The sequence below is a fragment of the Mauremys mutica genome, chromosome 6, assembly GCF_020497125.1.
Source record: "Mauremys mutica isolate MM-2020 ecotype Southern chromosome 6, ASM2049712v1, whole genome shotgun sequence".
In the NCBI taxonomy this organism is placed as follows: domain Eukaryota; kingdom Metazoa; phylum Chordata; order Testudines; family Geoemydidae; genus Mauremys; species Mauremys mutica.
The window spans coordinates 37,073,817-37,082,561 of record NC_059077.1 but is presented as its reverse complement, the minus strand read 5'-3'; the positions used below and the strand labels follow the sequence as shown (position 1 = coordinate 37,082,561).

At 43.0% G+C, this 8,745-nt stretch overlaps 1 long non-coding RNA gene across 2 annotated transcripts; it reads right to left on the bottom strand.

Moving 5' to 3' along the window:
- Positions 1 to 987: 987 nt before the first annotated feature.
- On the bottom strand, positions 988 to 2,847 carry LOC123373415. 2 transcript variants are annotated; one of them, XR_006580718.1, is made up of 3 exons: positions 2,640 to 2,847; positions 2,341 to 2,478; positions 988 to 2,004 (listed from the first exon to the last, which is right to left on the bottom strand). It is a non-coding gene; the product is annotated as an uncharacterized LOC123373415 (long non-coding RNA). The 2 variants fall into 2 exon arrangements; XR_006580719.1 differs by having other exon boundaries at positions 2,348 to 2,478.
- Positions 2,848 to 8,745: the final 5,898 nt, after the last annotated feature.

The window sequence follows — 8,745 nt, the reverse complement described above, 5'->3', positions numbered from 1 at the left end:
TTGCTGCCAACATGTTAGTAGTGCAAATAAGAAAATAGCCTGCAAACTGAAGACAAAAAACAAAAATGAACCAAATACATGTTCTCTAGACATTTGCTATGTTAGTAAATAATCTTTAGTTCAAATGCAGCAAGGGAAAATATTACATCATCTTCCTGCCATGCCGTACAAAGAGTCCCTGTTCGGGATCAGTGAATAGGAATGTGCAGCCAGCCTCCTTGTGATTGCCTGCAGGTTATGAATTTGGAAATTGGTGGAAAATTTCAGATTGAGCTTGAACATTTGCTCTCATCTGGACTTTAATGTAACAGCCTAAAGGGAGTGTTGCTCTACATTTTAAATCATACTGAACCTGATGAAGGGCTAGACATGATCCACATGAAAAGGTCAGAAAAGCTGTAAATGTTTATTCTGATGAGATCAGGGAGTGCTTTGATGCCGGTTTTACATTCCATCTATGTATCTAGTTACATAGTACACAGAGCACGCCTAGTGCACGTCTGTTCCAGAAATCTACAGTATACATACAAGGAAAGAAAATGTACAGATATGGCAGATAGCACTCTGAGAGCCTAGGATGAGTGGAATTTGTGTGCAACTGCACAGAAATTTCTTACTCTTTCAAATCATCTGTAGAAAAACCAGGTGGTCAAGAAAAAGGAAGCTGTAGGTTATTGAGGAACAATAATTCATTTAGCATGAAGATAAAGACTTGCCTAGCTGACACCAGTACATAATGAAGATATCTTGACTAATCAGATATCATAATGGGGAATATACATTTATATGCATCATGAAAGATATAGTCTAAATGCAATGTGCAAAGGAATGCAGATGAATGTCATCTCAGTCCTCTCAGGGTAGACATATGTATTTCAAAAATCACCAGTGAAAATGAGACTAGAAGAAATCAGCCAAGCCATTATGGTATAGTCTCAGGAGAAGGAAGTCCAGTAGTGCAGGTATGTGTGAAGGGTCTCAGGGATTTAAATGGCCACAGAAGAAAGGGAACTGTTCCATCAAATGTATGGATCAGTCAGCTGTACAGATCCTGAAAAACAGATGTTTTTGCCTCCAGCATGATTAGGGAAAGCTCAATAGGCATTTGTGACTCTTCAGCTGTGTCTGCTCTAAGCTTTGAGCACTGTTTCCAAGCGGAGTTTGAACTCTCTAAATGGCCAGTGATTTCAATGTTCTCTGCCTTCCAAACCATTAGAGCATGAATTCAGTGCCATGTGCCACCTCAGAACTTGGACCCCTTGTGTTCAAATGGCATATAGCATAAATCTCTATCTCCAGTGGTTCTTGAGATTGGCCACAAAAATCATGTCAGAACAGACGTAGACAAAGAAAGCTAGAAAGTGATACAAATTATATGATTTTAAGTTCCAATATCATTAATGGCCCAACTGATCCCCTCCCAGCACACAAAATAAGTGAGCACTTCTAAAAGTCTGCCTGCATGTGAACTACAGTGGGACTGTGCTCCACTTCAAATGATAATGGCTGAGTTTTACACAGCTCTGTTTAACACAGCCTTTTTAAACTGCATTGGGCTGGGTAACACTAACATGTGGTTCTTGTTCCCTTGTCTTAAAATATTGCTTACAGTGATATTTCCATGTGATTTGCAATGTGAACTTTGACAACACATGAATCATTAAACTAACTAATATTCATACTGGTAGCTCACCAACTTCCCCTGCTAAATCTGCGTGAAGTTTGGACGGCTGCCTTAGTTCATGTACTGCTGATTATTTCCTTGGCAGAGTCACTTTGTGATGATTTAGTGAAACACATTGGCTAAAAGACCAAACATGAAGATGATCCTTGGATAACTGACAAAGAACAACCATAAACCAACCCTCCAGCCTCATGTAAGTGACTGTGTCCGCCAAACATATACATTAGTGACAGGCTCTATCTTGTGGTGGGACTCTATGACAAGCAAATCTCTTCACTTTGTTTGGTCTTCAGCTTCAACGTTTTTTGCTTCCATCCATCCTGCAATGACATACAAGTGCTGACTATAAAACAAGCTAGCTCACCTGCAGCGCAACGTCAGGAATAAATGTATGAGTATAAATGCCTGGTTGTGTAAGAACAAGTATGGGCAAGAATGGATGTAAGGGTGTCATTCATTAAAACAAGAATCTTTCAATGGCTGCTCATTAATTGCAGCCTGGGAAGGTTGCACTGATGAGCATTTCAGGTCTGTATGTGATTAGCCATATGAGTCTAAATCTGACATTGGGGTTACTAACAAAACACCCACAATGGCGACTGCATATATTCAGGAATTACTTGGTATTATATCAAAGTGTGAAGGGGTCAGCTCACCACTTACGCCTCTGGGCTGGGCTTGGCATGGCAGTTGTGTGTCTGCTAGGGGGTGCAGCTGCCAGGTGCTCTTCCTCTGTGGTGACCTGCCTCTTCCTGTGAATTGGCATCCAGCCAGGTGACTTCCAAGTTTCTTCCCTTATGGGGTAGATCACAAACAAAAACAGGGGAATTAACACTAACCAACTGAATTAGTTTTTGGGTGGAAGCCTCCCTCTCAGGGTGTATCAGAATCACATCCTCCCTGCCACCAGGGAGGGATCTTCAGGCAGCTGTTGTTGAGAAAGATCCTTTCTTACCTCTGGAGCTGTGGGTTGAAGGTCTGTCCTCTTCACTGTTCTACTTCCCTTTTATCGCCTTCTCCAGGCTGTGCATGTGTGGCAGGACAGGACAGGGCTGACTGAGCCTAGAGCAGCTTGTTGCCCAGTGTGAGGTTTATACCCTACCACACAAACATTTAGTTCCATTCATCCACTTGATCACAGATGATTCTATTGACACTGGGTATTGAAGCTAAATGATAAATCGTAGAATCATAGAAGATTAGGGTTGGAAGAGACCTCAGGAGGTCACCTAGTGCAACTCCCTGCTAAAAGCAGGACCAACCCCAACTAAATCATCCCAACCAGGGCTTTGTCAAGCCAGGCCTTGAAAACCTCTAAGGATGGAGATTCCATACCTCCCTAGGAAACCCATTCCAGTGCTTCACCACCCTCCCAATTAAATAGTGTTTCCTAATATCCAACCTAGATCTCCCCCACTGCAACTTGAGACCGTTGCTCCTTGTTCTGTCATCTGCCACCACTGAGAACAGCCGAGCTCCATCCTCTTTGGAACCCCCCTTCAGGTAGTTGAAGGCTGCTATCAAATCCCCTCTCACTCTTCTCTTCTGCAGACTAAACAAGCCCAGTTCCCTCAGCCTCTCCTCGTAAGTCATGTGCCCCAGCCCCTGATCATTTTCGTTGCCCTCTGCTGGACTCTTTCCAATTTGTCCACATCTCTTCTGTAGTGGAGGACAATGAGCACAAAGACCAGTCACAAGTGATTGTAGCCCACAGAATATCTAACAGCATTCATTGCCCTGAAATCCATGCAGCAAAATGAGGCTTCAGAGGCAGTCTCACCTCTGTATCGTGGTCTTATGTGAGCTTGAGTTATTTTAAATAAACATTGTGGGGGGGTTTGTACTTAGAGGCTGGACAAAACTGAACTCTCCTGACATGAAAGAATGAATAAATTCATCTCTCAAGCATTCCGTGTTGAATGTTTGCCAGGATTTTTATCTGAGTCCAACTATTTACAGTGGCTCTAATACTATGTAAAAGACTTAAGCAAGCCTTTCCTGGGGGACTATATTACTATTTGGCTTTATATTTCTTTCGATGCTTCCAATAAATCATGAACTTCTTCAGAGGTGTCAGAGGGCATCCTGTTTCCTCCACTGCAAATGACAAACTATGAATAATACACACTGCTGGCTTTTAAAAAAAAAACCAAAAATGCATATTTATCTCCAGTGACTCCAGTTGTTGCATTTGGACTGTCTGTTCTTGCAGGCCCTAGTCTACAGCTGGTATAACTAAACTGTGTTCTATACAATTACAGTGAATCTTCCAAATTTAGTTTGCTGGCTGGTCTCCCTTGGTAGAGGGAGAATAGCTGACATGTGCATATATCCTCAGACCCTAATTCAAATCCAGCACAAAGGTATTCAAGTCACTGCCTTTGAAATGGCTGAAACTTTTAGATGGTTGCATACCCAGCTTTCATTATAGTGTTACTGCAGCCTTCCAAGTGTTTCACAAACATCTACTAGCATGCAAGCTACTTCACACCCACCTTTCCTGTGATGGTGATGGGAACGAAGAAACTAACGACCTTTTGCTCATCTGTCAAAAAGTATTTCTTGCTCAAGGTGAGCATCTGAATGGAATTTTGCAAGGCAGATCAACGAAAAACATCCAGCAGCGTCCAGCAGAAAAAAGTGTTACCTGGCATCTGGTATACAAGCAATGTTTTGACATTCTCCCTGCCACAAGGAGTTTATAATCTAAACCAACAAACAGACAAAAATTATACAAAAAAAAAATCAGAGGAAGATTCTGCCTTATATCAGTGCAAGGCTGGTTTTGTAACATTATTATTTATAATAGGTAAATGGCAGCATTTCTTACTTAGGTCAGTTAAAAGTGGTAGGTTTTTTGGAAGAAGCGAGTTGAAGGAGGACTCTAAATAGACAGAATGATACCCCTTTGCTCACAAGAGGCTGAAGGGAGTACAATAATGGAAGAAAGCCTGAAAATGAGACGGGCAGACCGTGTGCTTTCTGTTAGTCCCGCCTAAACTGCACACTTCAGTCAGCAGTAGCAGTAGAGGGTATTTTATGTGTGTACCATGTGTTAAGTGGAACACAAATTGTGGTGATAAATATATATTTTGGTAAGAGTAACTGGAATAACAGAAGTTAAGTACATCAATAAAACGAAACATAGAGGGGCTCTCCTACACAGAAATCTGCTCAGAACTGGATGGTGGGGTGGTTCTACATGTAGCCAATTAAGCATCAAACTGCTCCAATCTTGACATGAGTTACAGCAGCCTATGGGCTGGCTATAGTCCATAGGAGAATATACATCATCCACGGATTGGCAGTACAAAGCACCCCTCCCATGCACCCTAGCACTGCTTTTGTGGGGGCAGTTGGCCTAGGAGTGGGCTCTGGTGGCTTTATGCCATTGGAGAAGTCCCTTTAGCAGACAAATTCTCATATTGGCAGCTGTGGCCAGACCCTGGTACTGTATGCCACTCAGATAAAGGGACGGGACCCAGGACAGAAAATCTGCCCCAAAAGTTTATGGGCCCAGTCCTGGAAACTCTTACTTCGGCAAGTAGACCACATGTTTTTCTCTTTGTCACCCCCTGGCTTCAGTTTGTTAGCTCTTCCTGGAGGAAGATCACTGTGGCAGTGGGTGCGGTTATTTGGCAGGTCGGTGTGCACTTCAGTTTGAATATTGTGAGATTTGGACTGTGGCTGATCAACTATGGTGGAAGTTCCATAATCTGAGCCTGTAACTGAGGTCACTTTGTCCCTGTGCTGCTTTGTCCTGGCCCTTTCCAGATGTGTTATCTCCATCAGGCACAGCTGTCTCAGTGGGCTGTGGCTGATGATGAGGCAGACTCTGAGGTAGCTAGGTCCTAACCCTTTAAGTGCCTTTTTGTATTAGAATCAAGAATTCAGTCCAGGAGTGAATGAGGAGCCAGTGGAATTTCTGGGAGTGCTGGTGAAATATGTTGACATCAGTCCATGTTGCTCAAGCCATGCCCTAGGCTGCTGCATATAGCATTAGCTGCCTCTCCCATGTGCCACTGTACTCATGCCCAGGTGGAGTGAGTTGCAGTATTCTAACCCGGAAGTGACAGAAACATGAGATCACAGTGGCTAAGTCATCACCTGCGAGGAAAGGGCACAGAAGGACTTGCTCATCTGAGGAAGGATTTGCAGCATCAGGCCATGTATCCACAAATATTGAAGCTGCAATTTTGGATCAGAAGGTGGGGCACAAAAAGGCTGGAATCATGGTTCACTGTAAAGCTCCTTTTAAATGTATGAAAAAGAGAACTTCAGTGATTGTGATGTGATGAGTGTGTGGAAAACCAAAAATTTCTACCTGAAAGGCTGTGGGGCTTTGCAGTGGATTCACTACAGGAGCTGCTGGTGTACGGCTCCCTACAATTCTCTTTACTGACACACCATGGAAAAGACAGACATTTCAAAACCTAAGATGACACATTCTGATGGCAATTCAATACATAAAACCTCATGAGACTCAAAGTCACAAATCTGTAGAGAATGTTTTGTATTTCTGGCCTCTACTCTTTTAAAAAAAAAAAACACAGGGTTTCGTTTTAATTAATCTAGTCCCCAAAATTTCAGATTCCCCAACAGTGCTTTTCTTGCCAAACTTCTGTCCCCCACACCCAGAGGCACCTACTCCACTTGATTCTGTTCTTGACCATGATGGAAGGGTGTCTTCGTGGCATTTTCTTGTATCCTCATGTACCTGCCAGTTTGCACAGCAATGAGACTAACAGACTTTGGGTGAAAATTGCCATGGGACCTTGGAACACACTCTTATATTCCCAATTTCAGATCCCTGGTCTTCTACCTCCCACTATCCTAAGGACCCTGCCTCAACGTCAGTGAAGCAGCAAAGTTTGAATCTGGACCTGATCTCTTCTGAAAGCTGAGAATTTTCAGTTTGGCCTTTTATAAAGAATGGCCAGCCAAAAAAGTGTGGCTGCAGAGGCAAATTCCCTCAGAGTTTTAGGCTGTTCAGATGTAGGGTGTTACAAAAGCCCAGCCTCTAGCTGATATGGATGGGTTCTTAGCACCATGGCCTTTTGGGGAACAGCAAAAAGAGACTGGAGGATAACTTATGTGAGCTGTCCCTTATGTACACGTTTCATTTGCACACCAGTATCATCGAGTTTTTGGGATGCCTGTGAACATGGGGATCAAATTGTGCATCTCAGGGGATAGCCAGACACTAATGCATACCTAGCCAGCAGCGTTCCTGACCTCTGGCTAGATTTGCAATGTGTACATCCTGCATGTTTCTACAGCATACAATGGAAACAAGTTCCCCATGGTTAACAACCAACAACTCTGCCAGGTGAGCCTGAGCTAAAGGGGGAGATTCACCCTGGCAAAGTCTTGGGTACTGTGCCGAGTTTATATTAGCTGGAAGTCACTCTTTGTATATATTGTAGACTTCCTAGCCACTCCAGTGGGGAATATATAGGCACCTACCCAAGATGTAAACCAGAATGTTTCTACATTTTAAATCTGAAGCAGTGCACTTACATACCTTTCCAAGAATGCTTAGCATTAGCTGCAGCTCTCATTCCTTGGGCCTGGAAATGAGAGCCATTTCTGCGGAGAAGGGGTGCTGGAACAATTTGACAACTATTGAACCAAACTGTAAACCCTGAATATGATAGAAACCACTGCAAACCAGGGGGTGCAGCAGTGGGGTTTAGAGAGGGTCCCATACGAGGAAAGATTAAAGAGGCTAGGACTCTTCAGCTTGGAAAAGAGAAGACTAAGGGGGGATATGATAGAGGTATATAAAATCATGAGTGATGTTGAGAAAGTGGATAAGAAAAAGTTATTTACTTATTCCCATAATACAAGAACTAGGGGTCACCAAATGAAATTAATAGGCAGCAGGTTTAAAACAAATAAAAGGAAGTTCTTCTTCACGCAGCGCACAGTCAACTTGTGGAACTCCTTACCTGAGGAGGTTGTGAAGGCTAGGACTATAACAATGTTTAAAAGGGGACTGGATAAATTCATGGTGGCTAAGTCCATAAATGGCTATTAGCTAGGATGGGTAAGAATGGTTTCCCTAGCCTCTGTTTGTCAGAGGATGGAGATGGATGGCAGGAGAGAGATCACTTGTTCATTGTCTGTTAGGTTCACTCCCTCAGGGGCACCTGGCATTGGCCACTGTCGGTAGACAGATACTGAGCTAGATGGACCTTTGGTCTGACCCGGTATGGCCATTCTTATGTTCTTATGTTCACCTGTAGTTCCAGCACCTGTGCTGTGGAGGCTACATTTCTGGAAGAAACAGCTGATTGCTACTTGCTAATTGAGCAGTTCCTGCCACTAAGTCTTGGAACTTAATTGACTTCAGTTTCAAAAGAGGCTGCCGTGTCACTCCTTAGCTGGAAGAAGAGCTGCACAACAAATTGCTGAAAAACTCAGGAGGAAATTCCAAATGCATGATGATCTCAACAACTACCTTGTGAGACCCAGTTGCAACTTTGTAGTGCCCCAATGTAATTAAAGGGCAATTCAGTTTTGCTGAGTAAATGCAACTGAACTGCATTTTAACCATGATCCAAATCGTACCTTAACCTTGGGCTTCAGAAGGTTTGGGAATATGGTGATAGCATTTGTGTTGGGAACATGCTCCCATCAATACTGCATGTTCAAGCCATTTTTTAAATGTGTTGGGGGAGTACAGTTTTATAACCAGACCAGCCATCATGGAAGTTGTTACAGTGTAGATGGGATGAAAATAAGAACCATTGACCCCATGGCGTTTAAGCAATCCATTATCATTATTATGAAAATCCCTGTATGCAGTTAACTCCCCATCTCGCATATCTGAGTTCATGCTCTCTCTGATGCTCTTAATTCTCCCAAGACTTGAATGCACTCTCTCTCGCTCACTCTGCTTATTAATTTTACATGGCACTTTATGAGACAAGTTAATAATAAGATCCAAGTCATACATTGTCCCATTGTTGGGGAACCAAAACGCACTGATGAAAAACCTAGTGCTAATAGCAGAACAGTTCAGAAAAAGCAGAGTTTACCCGTCTGTGTCAAAAAGC